The following is a 12,627-nucleotide window of genomic DNA, read 5'->3' as shown; positions in this document are numbered from 1 at the left end:
AGAGAAAATTCGTCCAAAAACCATAACGATTATCTTGCAAGCTAGTTCCAACAGATAATTCACAAGAGAAAATTTGTCCAAAAACCAGAGAAAAAAAAGTCTCTAGGGTTTAATAAAATATTATAAAATTAAAAAAAACATCCAAAATCAATCCACTAGCCGGACTGTTATAGCCAAAAAATCTTGTTTATCGGAATTTTACCAAAAATAGCAAAATCCTGAAAATCACTCTAAATTGAAATTCAAAATAAAATAAGCAATCTGCAAAAAATCGGGCCGAAATCGGATTTAAAATGACTTCCTAATTGACAATCGAAATATTACCATAAATAGTAAAAAATATCTAAATCTAGTGATTCGAGTGGAAAATGACAAAATTTGAGGTCTAAAAAAAGGCCACATGGAATGTGGACAGCGTGCGCGTCGAAAAGAGCTTTCTGGATTGAGGTCTTATGTGCGATTCTGACACCCGTAGCAAAAGTTATGGTCAAAAGACTGAAGCACACTCAAAAAGACCCCAATAAGGAACATATCACAATCAATTCCCGCCTTTACGCTGATCTGCCAACTCATGGTATCTCAACGCCATCAAGGTGCAATCTGACAGCTCAGCATCATCTGTCTCGGATCCCCCTGCATCAGTCACCCCGGGTTGGAAAGAACTCGTCCTCGAGTTCAGAGTAGTGTCATCAGAATCCACAAAACAATGACTCAGGTGCTTCACATTAAAGACATCAGAAGTCTTCAAGTGAATGGGAATACGCAACCTGTAAGCATTATCATTGATCTTTTGAACGACCTCACAAGGTCCAATCTTCCGATCCTTAAGCTTATTATACTCACCAACAGGAAAACGATCATGAGTTAATACAACCCAAACAAAATCACCAATATCAAAAAGTACCTGACGACGATGATTGTCAACCCGAGTCTTGTACTTGGTGTTGCTCTCATGAATGGTCTGTTTCACCTGCTCATGGATACCCCGAAGATACTTTGTCATCTCATATGCTTTAGGATTAAAACGTCCTATACGTGGAATAGGGGCTAAGTCCAGCACCCCGGATGGGTTCTGACCATAGATAATATCAAATGGGCTTAAATATGTGGTTCTGTTTTTTGATCTGTTGTAGGCAAATTCTGCCTGAGGCAATGCCAAATCCCACTGCTTCGGCTTCGTTCCTGCTAAACACCTCAAAAGGTTTCCCAAACTTCTGTTAACCACCTCGGTCTGGCCATCTGTCTGGGGGTGGTAGGCGCTACTGAAATTCAACTGTGTTCCCAGTTTCCCCCACAGGCTCTTCCAGAAATGACTTATGAACTTAGTATCACGATCTGAAGTGATGGATCGAGGAACACCATGTAAACGCACAATCTCCTTGAAATAAAGATGGGCAATCCGGTCAGCATCCATAGTCTTTCTGCAAGCTACAAAATGAGCCATCTTGGAAAACCTGTCAACTACAACAAAGATAGAATCCGAGGCCCTTTGGGTGCGGGGTAAGCCTAGTACAAAATCCATGCTGACATCGAACCAAGGAGCTTTAGGAATAGGTAAGGGAGTGTACAAGCCCGCATTGGTGAGTACTCCCTTAGACCGTTGGCACACATAACAACGGTCCACATAATGGGCCACATCACTAGTCAACTTGGGCCAATAAAAGTCAGAAGAGATAAGGGCCAAGGTCTTATCTCGGCCAAAGTGTCCCTCATTATGAAGTTCACTTATAATTTGCTACCTCAATGAACAATCTGGAATGTACAACTGTAATCCACGAAACAGATACCCATTATGCAAAACAAAATCATGACGGTGACCCTCAGTTACCTCCTGAAATATTCTTCCAAATGAAGGATCAGTTGCATACATATCTGTGAACATCTCAAAGCCTGCAACTTTGGTATTCATGGTGGTGAGGAGTAAGGTACGACGACTCAGGGCATCTGCGACGCGGTTCAAACTCCCTGCTTGGTGCCTCAGTGTAAAAGTGAATTATTGAAGGTATGCCACCCACTTGGCATGACGCCTACTCAGCTTGTGTTGGCCATTGATGTACTTCAAGGCCTCATGATCAATAAATAGAATAAACTCCTTCTGTACTAGGTAGTGACACCAATGCTTCAGGGACTGAACTATGGCATAGAACTCCAAGTCATAAGTGGAGTAGTTTTTTTTATCCTGATAGCTTCTCACTAAAAAAAGCAACCAGACGACCTGCCTAACTCAGAACACCACCAATGACAACGCCAGATGCATCACAATTTACCTCGAACACTTTTTCAAAATCAGGAAGTGACAAAACTGGTGCCTCGGTCATCTTCTACTTGACCAGTTGAAAACTGGCCTCTGCCTCCTCAGACCACTGGAAATCACGCCCCTTGAGGCATTCTGTGATAGGGGCAATCAGAGTACTGAAATTTCTAATGAACCGACAATAGAAAAATACCAATCCATAGAAACTTCGGATGTCATGTAAAGTCCTTGGTCTGGGCCACTCTAAGACTGCAACTATCTTTGACTGATCTGCATGAACACCATCAGTAGACACAACAAAACCAAGAAAAGTCACAGAAGTAGTGAAGAAAGAACACTTCTTCTGATTGACTAACAAGCACTCTTTTTTCAGCATCTCAAAAACAGCATGGATGTGATCGAAGTGTGAAGTCCATGTCGGACTATAAATGAGGATATCATCGAAGTAAACTACAACAAATTTCCCCATAAAAGGACGCAAGACCTGATGCATAAATCTCATGAACGTACTGGGCGCATTGGATAGCCCAAAAGGCATGACCATCCACTCATACAAACCTTGAGGCGTTTTAAATGTTGTCTTCCACTCATCTCCAGGCCTTATTCTGATTTGGTGGTATCCGCTTTTAAGGTCAATTTTTGAGAAGACCTTAGAACCGGATAGCTGATCTAACATATCATCTAGACGGGGAATTGGAAACCAGTACTTCACTGTAATTCTGTTGATCGCTCGGTTGTCAACACACATACGCCAAGAACCATCTTTCTTTGGCACTAGCAGGGCAGGGATTGCACATGGGCTCATACTCTCTCGGATATAGCCCCTCTCCAACAACTCTTCCACCTGTCGCTGCAACTCTTCAGCCTCCTTGGGACTGAGGCGATATGCTGGTCGATTTGGTAAACTTGACCCAGGAACAAGGTCAATTTGATGCTGAATATCCCTCATAGGCGGTAGCCCAGGAGGAGCATCCTTTGGCATCAAGTTAGAGAATTCTGCTAGCAGCTGCTGTACCTCTACTGGTAAATCCATATCCACGTCTACTGCACTATTCTCGCAAGGTAGTAAGGCATAGACCACGCCTCCATGCTCAATCTCATCTAAAAACCTGGACATAGAAAGCAAGTTAGTATTATTGGTTACCGGGGTAGGAGTGAGTCATTCCCGCCGGGGCGCCAGCACAATCTTTTTTCCCTTAATGCTAAGGGAATATGTATTCTTCCGTCCGTCATGAATGACACTGCGATCATACTGCCAAGGTCGACCGAACAATATATGACACGCATCCATAGACACAATATCACACCAGACATTATCAAAATATTTTCTACCAATTGAAAAAGATACGAGACATCGCCTATCAACTGTTACCTCACTTCCTTTATTTAGTCATGACAACTTGTATGGTTTAGGATGACGGTCCGTCTTCAATTGTAATTTCTGGACAACCTCATCGGACACTACATTCTCACAACTGCCGCTGTCAATGATCATTTTGCAGACTTTATCTGCAACTGTGCAGGTCGTGTGGAAAATATTGGTTCTCAACCAATCGTCCCCTGAATCGCCCTTGGGGGTAAGTAGACTCTTGCGAACGACCAGAGTCTCATGACCATCTCCATACAGCACATCATCAGTCTCATCATCGTCACACACGGGTTCGCTAATCTCCTCAGTCTCGTCTTCCGTGTTTTCCTCAATCAACAAATTTTTGCCCTTTTGACTAGCAGGCTTCATGCAATCAGCCGCCCTATGCCCTTGTTCACCACAACGAAAACATCTAATAGTAGGGTTAGAATTACCCTGCGGTGGCTGTTGAGCAGGACGGGAATCCTGAGGGCGAACTGGTCAACTGTTGTGATCGCTCCTGATCACTAGTCTCATGTCTAATAGTGACTGAAGGCTGAGGACATATTGCAAAGGCTGGCGTAAACCCCCAAAATATCGCGCCACCATCTGCTCCTCTGTCTCTGATAAATCGTTCCGGGCGACCAATTGGTAAAACTCCTCCGTGTAATCATCGACTGATCACGCGCCTTGCCTCAACGCATGAAGTCACTGAAATAAGGTTTGCGTGTAGCCGAAGGGAAGGAAGTGACCCTTCATCTTCTCGCAATCAGTGATCTTGCCCTTGCCCTGTCTTTCTCGTGAACGTCGCAACTGTTCCCACCACGCAGATGCTCTGCCCTTGAGTTTGATGGCGATCAGTTTCACTTTCACACGATCGGGGACTTCCTTATATTCAAAAATACGTTCCACTTCATTAATCCAATCCACGAATCCCTCGGCCTGTAACGTACCAGAATACTCAAGGAGATCGACCCGAAAATCGAGGTCTCCATGACGCTCCTCCCGACGACCATGGTGCTCCCGGAATAGAGCACGATTGTGATATGAGTTTTCGAAAGTGGAATTGGTATCGTGATCAGAGGCCTCACGATCCTCGAAATCCTGCGCCGCCAGGCGCTGGGTTAATTCTGCGACTTGCCTCTGCAAATCCGCAATCATCACATCCTGAACGCTACGATCACGGCGTTGGGCTTCCTCATTCGGAACCTGCTCACGACGACCACGACCTCCAGCCATTAAAACTGGTGAAATTTCCCAGAAAGATGTTGAAGCTCTGATACCAACTGACGCCAGACAGAATAACGATTATCCTACAGACTAGTTCCAACAGATAATTCACAAGAGAAAATTCGCCAAAAAACCAGAGAAAAAAAAGTCTCTAAGGTTTAATAAAATATTATAAAATAAAAAACATCCAAAATCGATCCACAAGATGGACTGTTATAGCAAAAAATCTTGTTTACCAGAATTTTACCAAAAATAGCAAAATCTCGAAAATCACTCTAAATTTAAATTCAAAATAAAATAAGCAACCTGCAAAAAATCCGACCGAAATCAGATTTAAAATGACTTCCTAATTGACAATCAAAATATTACCATAAATAGTAAAAAATATCTAAATATAGTGATTCGGAGGGGAAAACGGCATAATTTGAGGTCGAAAAAAAGGCCACGTCGAAAAGAGCTTTCCGGATTGGGGTCTTATGCGCGATTCTGACACCCGTAGCCAAAATTATGGTCAAAAGACTGAAGCACACTCAAAACGGCCCCAATGAGAAACATATCACAATCAATTCCCGCCTTTACGCTGATCTGCCAACTCATGGTATCTCAGCGCCATCAATGTGCAATCTGACAGCTCAGCATAATCTGTCTCGGATCCCCTGCATCAGATGTGTAAATATGCTCTTGTTCTGTGTTTCAGTCATTCAATTAAAGTGATCAATGGAAGAACTTATAGATACCATTCATTTCACATGTTTTTTTATTTTTTACATTAATTGGAATGCTAGGTTCTAGCCGTCAGATTTGAAATCTTATAAACTCAATGATTTTAACACGAGGCTCCCACTTTTTCCTCCTCAGCTTTCTTCTCAAGCATGTTCTAAACTTATTTCAGGGAGTTTAAAGATATGGATATCAGAGAAATCAAGTCGCCTGCAGATGACCTCGAGACACCAGGTAGTGTGGAACCGGATGGAAAGTCCAGGAAGAAACTGGGAGTGTTTCTTATCGAGTCCGATAATAGGAGAATGGCTTTCGGACTTGGTTATACTGGGGGAACAACGCCTGTTAACATCCATGGGAAGCCTATTGCAGATCTTTCGAAAACTGGTGTATGGATTGTTGCCTTCTTTATTTTTGGTACATAAAATCTCTTTATAATTGCTTATAGCTTCTTCTACTTTATGTTATGTATGTTTGCATGTTACCGCTTGTTATTTGTGAAAGAATTTGTGACTCATTATCCATCGATTCAGGGAACGAGATGGCCGAGTGAATGGCTTATTTTGGCTTATCGGTTAACATGGTGGCCTTTATGTTCTATGTTATGCATAGACCCTTTTCGAGTTCTTAGAATGCAGTTAACAATTTCCTAGGGATATCGCAAGCATCTTCTGTCCTTGGTGGTTTTCTAGCAGACGCTTATCTCGGTCGATATTCGACGATAGCCATTTTCGCCACCATCTATCTTGCTGTGAGATATCATATCATATCCCCTATTTATGGAACCCATTGTTAAGTGCTTGAGTTCTATATTTCATCGCTTGTCAACCTTGTTTCCTACAGGGTTTGATAGGGATAACTTTATATGCATCGAATGAAGATTTTTGTGCCGGATCAAGATCAATGCGATCAACTGTCTCTGCTTTTGGGTAGTTGCGAGCCTGCAAAACCTTGACAGATGCTTTACCTCCATACTATCCTTTATATAACCGCTTTCAGTGCTGCGGGGATAAGGCCCTGTGTTTCTTCTTTCCGTAGCGATCAGTTTGATAAAGAGAGTAAAGATTATTCAACTTCTTTTACCTCTGTTACTATTGGGGCAATTGTGACATTCACTGGTAGTCTACATTCAGATAGAGCGCGGATGGGGAGCTGCCTTTATATAGGCATAGGTTGCCCGCAGGCTGCCTCCTAACCCAAGTTGCACAGGTGCTCGTTGTCGCCTTCAAGAAACGACATTATGCTGTAAAGGGCAGTGGAAAGATATCTCATACTGATGATTTCAGGAATATGCTCCTCTAGTTCCATTTCTCAATGGCATGTCGGATTGATTTGTTACATCGAATTTCACTGTTTTTTTGGTGTTGCAGATGTTTGGACAAGGCAGCTCTCCAATTGAATGAAGACGGGTGATCCAAGACCCTGGAGGCTTTGCATGGTGACTCAAGTAGAGGAAGTGAAGATACTCATTAAACTTATTACGATACCGGCTTGCACAGTAATGCTCAACGATATCTTAACAGAATTTCTAATACTCTCGATACAGCAGGCGTATTCGTTGAATACTCACATGGAAAACTGAAACTCCTTATAACATGCATGCCAGTATTTCCTGGCCTCGGTATTTTTCTTACTGTGTGTCTATTACTCTATTCGTTCCTGTATCACAAAGCATAACTGGTCATCCTCGTGGGGCTTCTCAGCTCCAGAGAGTAGGCATCTGTCTGTTTATTTCCATCTTATCGGTGGCCTAGGCCAGTGCTTTCGAAAGGTTTCAAAGAGGCTACGTTATAACACGCGGCTACGAATTTAGTTTCCTAACTCCAATGCCTGATATAAGTTCACACTGGTTGATCCAATACTGTCTGACTGGTATAGCCAAAGTGTTTTCCGTAGTCGGCCTACTTGAATTTCTCTACGAGGAAGCTCCAGATGCAATGAAGAGTATAGGCTCTGTGTATGTTGCTCTAGCTGGCTTGGCTATCTCAGAACATAAGCCAAGCAAAATTCGATTACTTTTACTGGTTGCTTACAGCTCTTTCGATAATAAGTTTCTGCAATTTCCTATATTCAGCACATTAGTACAAGTACATGACAGAGCATACTTTTGAGGTCAGGGAAACCAAACAAAACAACCATGCTGAGGATAACTAAATAAGAATCTAAAATTTATGTTCTTTTTCTGGTATAGGGTTTTCGGAGGTTTCTCTCGCTGCGTGTTTTAAAGATGCTTAATTCTACCATGGCCTCTCACTTCATGTGTTCATTAATAGATAACGGGTTAATGATACAAATATATGGAATTGCAATAGTAAACCATAGTTCCTGAGTTATAAAGATGAATCTGCAAAAACACAAATATATGGAAACATGTATCTTAAATTCTGTTTACCAAGACAAGCATGAGCATGGAATTGCAATAATAAACCATAGCTTCTTGGGTCAAAAACCACAAACAACTTGATGTTTAAGCTTAACATAATCCCAAATTTTCGCACACTCATTCCATAAATGCAGGTATTCGAACCTAGATATTCTAAGAAGAACAATATTTATTTTCTACCACTGAGACTAGATTTAACATAATCCGAGAACTAATCCTCGTACTAATGGTACCATCAGCAATTTTAAAATAGGCAACAAATGATACCCAATATTGATTGTTACACAACATCGAGTTGTTTCCATGATAATTAGGGTTACAAGCAAATAATAAAACTCCACACGAATCATTAACATGAATATATAAGTTAAAGCAGACACATTGAACTAATCAAGCATATCGGGCCTCATGGTTTTCACTTGTGGCATGTATTTTAAATTTCCAGCTTCTAAATAAAAATTGGGCTCAATTACTGAATAATGTTATTAGGGCTTGAAATCTGGACCAACTTGTACATTGCCCACATTTCTATATAAAAAAAGTTTAACTGTACAGGGAACTTTCAAACTATATGCATTTTCTGCATAAGTATTTAAATTAAACATTTCAAATAGACTGCATGCAATCCTCAAATCCATGTTTCTTCTTTAAGCGAGTGAATGAAAATGAATCAACTTTAATGCCTAGATATTATACTTCCTCTCATGGACAAAGTTGTATAAGGAAGAATCTACATCTAAAACTGCAAGCAAATATGAACTGAAGATGATGCATTTCAAAGGAAACAAAACGAAACCAGGAATAATTCTGTAAATTTATTATCATCAGTTAGTTCATCACAACAGCAGGGGTGAAGTAAATATGAAAGCAGGAAAATTCATAGCACAGCAGAACCTTTGAGAACGCCGTCCAGCAAGCCGTGGGCGGTGGAATCAGTGGAGGTTTTGTGGTGTTATCGAAGCAGTAGACGGGAGCTTGCCACTTGGAATCCTCAAGAACTGCTCCCACTTCAAATGTCATCACGTGCGCCTCCCTCCCTAAAGATTCAATTCAATCCCTCAACTGATAGATCAGATTAAAAGTGAATTTTAATCGAAATTAGTTAGACTTACCGGTGTAGAAGACCCAGTGAACGGGTCTCTTAGTGACGACATCCTCAAAGTACGTGATGAAATCCACTTTCTCCCACACATTGCAAAGGAACCCATCAACGCTCCGCTGACCCAGGTACGTAGCTTCGTTGAGCCAGTTGGGGCGTAAAATCCCAACCTCGAGCTGGGTACTGCTGCAAGTTCTGGAAGAATCGAGGGTGTACCAGAAGGAAGTCCCATTGTTCCACTCAAGGTCGTGGAGGACATTGCCCAGCTGGTGCTGGATTATGTTGAAGTTTCTTCCGTTGGGCCAATCGTACCAGAGGTCGATCACTTGGAGAATACCACTGTAGTTCATGACGAGGATGGAGTGGAATTGGAGCGGCCATGGTGTCGGGGTCGGGTCCTCTTGATCGGGATTGGATTCGCCGAAGTGAAGTGAAAAGGTTAAAATGAGGAGGAGGAAGAGGGTAATCTTGTGCATGGGCTTCATCGGATTTTGGCCGGCGGAGGCCATATAATTCTCTGATCTCTTTTATAAAAAAAATGATAATAATAATTCTCTAGTCTCTGTTATTAAGGAGACAACGCGTGGACGATATGCCCATACCTCAAAAAATATCTCCGGTTCAGTGTAAAATACAGAAGCCAATTGACCGTTCTTTGAACGCGTGACAGACCAATGAAATATACGCATGTAAAATTTTCATTTTCTTTTAGGGTAAACTGCAGAAATGGTCCTAATGTTTGAGTAATTGTTTTTATACATTAAAGTTTCAAAAGTAGCAAATCATATGATCAATTTATAACATTTAATCATTAACATTATTAATTAAAACAAATTGATCACTAACATTTTCCAAGAATAATATATTTTGGTTTATTTTTCATATTTTATATATTTAGTTTATATATAAAATATGGTTTCTATAAATTTTGGGGGTGTCTCATTGTATACCAGCTTCGCCCATGTTTAACACTGTTTATTTTTGTAATGAATGATTAGTGAAGCTTCCAACGATCATGCAAAGAAGTTGGTCGATTCTCATGATCATAATAAGTTATATAGCTTTTTGTTGTCCACACAACACCATCTCAGTTTGTTTCCTGGTACTTTGTTTTACACATAGTTTTCATTCTCTCAAACTGAATTATTTTCTAGCTAAGAAACTACAATATGCTCCGGGAGTGAAGTTGGTTGAAGGAGGTAGAAGAACCAAAGTGATGACTACTTACAGTCATTTCTTAGGGTTATGCAAACTGTTTGGACTTAAAAAGAAGACGATTGAAATGCATGAGACGGGATTGTAAAGGGTTTCGTTGACGCGGGGATTAACCCTTTTCACCCAAGCTTTACTTATATGACATACTCAATCCTTTAACGTGAAAGAAAAGGAGGGGATGAATAAATGTTGTGCAATTGAGCTTCTAATTAGAGGAAATGGAGGAAGTTTAAACAAATGAGAAAGATTGAATTTAGAGATAGAAGAGAAATAGTGAAATGAAGAAGAGGAGGAGGTGAGGTGATATGACATTGCAACTGAGTGATGACGTTGTTCGTAGTTGAAGAATCAAGCCTAGAGGTCTAGACTCAATTAAAGAACGAGATAGAAGATGGATTAGATTGTTGTCGCGATCTATGGTTTTGAATGGAGAAGAAAGTTGCTAAAAAAATAAGATAAGGACACAAGATTAAGACAATGAAGATAAACGAAAGATAAATGATTGATAAAGATAAAATTACTTAGTCTAAATTAGGGTTTTGGTGGTTATGGACAATAATGGTGATTTGATGATGATGATGGTGATTGATATATAGTTGTCTCACACCCTCCTAGTCACAATTGACTAGATAAACTCGATAATCGGCTCTAACAACCCTCCTAATCGTAATAAGAAGGTAAACCGAAGTGTGAATATCTCTCTCACGAAAAACTTGAAGAACGTAATGATAAAGAATACTCCAAAAGCACAAGGCAATTAGCACTTGCAAATACGTTCTCAGATTGCATTGTTAATCCAAAAAAATCTTATTTACAATGGTGAATGGAGTCCCCTTCATATAGGAGAGGAGTTCCAATAGTACGAAGTAACTAAAATAATAATAAACTAAACATGTTTTTATTCTAATTCCTAAAAAATAATAAATATAATACTAAAAGATATTAGAGCATCCTATATCAAATTATAATACAAATAATTAATAAAAATATTGATAATTTGTAATTTGTAATATTTATAAAATCAAGTATTAAACACATATAGAAATTTTTGCATGTGATGTCTTCGCTAAAATGGACGTATCTTGAGTTCTCGACATCGAATTGATGTATTTCAAGTACTTTTGAAAAGCTAAGAGATAGTTGGTCGTATCTCCAAAAAACATGTCCACCAAATAACACTTGGATTTCATTCAAAAAGTTGTCGAAAGTCTGTCGTTGTTCTAGTCTTGTTTTTTAAGGCTTGGACATGTGGATCAATCGAAAGAGTTAGTCCATCTTCTTTTGATGTGAGCTTTATGGTGCATGTATCATGAGTATCAATTAAAATGATCTCTAATGGCTAAATAATATCAAACATGTCATACTAACATGCCACGTCTATATTTCATTATACCAGTAACGGTCGTTAACGTTGAATGTCTTGTTATAAATCGATAACGTTAGTGATCAATTTCTTATAAATCGATAATATTAATGACCAATCTGTTACTTTTGAAACTTAAGTGAAAAAACTCATTCAATCATTAATGATCATTTGTGTAATTTACCCGATCTTTTACTTCTCAAAAAAATACAACGAGAGAGTTGTAGAATCAACCGGTGTAATGCTTCTAAATTTTTCATCGATCAATCTCCAAAGGACGGAACTATAAATTGGTTTTTGCTCTACCTCGTTCCGAATATTCTTTTCTTTTTATAGGATAAAATATTTTATATCAATTACGATTTCTTGTTTAAATTAAAAAAATAAATTATTTATAATTATCATAAATTCATCAACAAATTTCTAAAATAAAAGTAGTGGGATGTATAAATAAGCCAGATATTGTTAAAAAAAGTGGAGATGCGTGATGGATAGGTGAATTTAATATTAGTGATAACATTGAGTTGCAGAAGCATATAAGTGGAATAAATAACAAGAAAGTGGCGTAAGCAGCCGACTAGAACAAGACATGATTGAGTAATATGATTAGGGTTTTTTTTTTTTCAGCAGGGCAGTTCGGAAATTTTTTTTTGGCAAAATAGGGAACCGATACTTTTATTTTGGAATCTACTATTTTCTATAATGCACATGAAATTTCTTACCTCGAGGTGATGAGTTCCATTGAAAAATATTTTTTATTCGGTGTGTACTATTTAATTATTTTTCATGAAACTCCTCACTTCAAGGTGACGAGTTCTATTGAAATAATATTATTTTTCGTTGTTAAATTTTCTTATAAAATAATATTTTCAAAAGAGAACTCGTCACCTCAACATGACGAGTTCTAACGGTCATATGCAGTTGTATTTACGTCCTTCACGTAACGTATTAGGTTTGTTGTTTTTATTTTCTCAATGTGACTTCTAACAGTCATATTGATGATATACCACTGAAA

At 39.3% G+C, this 12,627-nt stretch overlaps 2 pseudogenes; one reads left to right on the top strand and one right to left on the bottom strand.

Moving 5' to 3' along the window:
- The first annotated feature begins 5,518 nt into the window (after window positions 1-5,518).
- Window positions 5,519-7,728, top strand: LOC120178173 (annotated as a pseudogene).
- Window positions 7,729-8,733: 1,005 nt separating this feature from the next.
- Window positions 8,734-9,611, bottom strand: LOC120178145 (annotated as a pseudogene).
- Between the last annotated feature and the right edge of the window lie 3,016 nt (window positions 9,612-12,627).

Source organism: Hibiscus syriacus, unplaced genomic scaffold (genome assembly GCF_006381635.1).
Source record: "Hibiscus syriacus cultivar Baekdansim isolate YM2019G1 unplaced genomic scaffold, ASM638163v2 tig00112344_pilon, whole genome shotgun sequence".
NCBI classification, from domain to species: Eukaryota; Viridiplantae; Streptophyta; class Magnoliopsida; order Malvales; family Malvaceae; genus Hibiscus; species Hibiscus syriacus.
The sequence above is the reverse complement of the archived record's forward strand: the minus strand, read 5'-3'. Positions and strand labels throughout refer to the sequence as shown.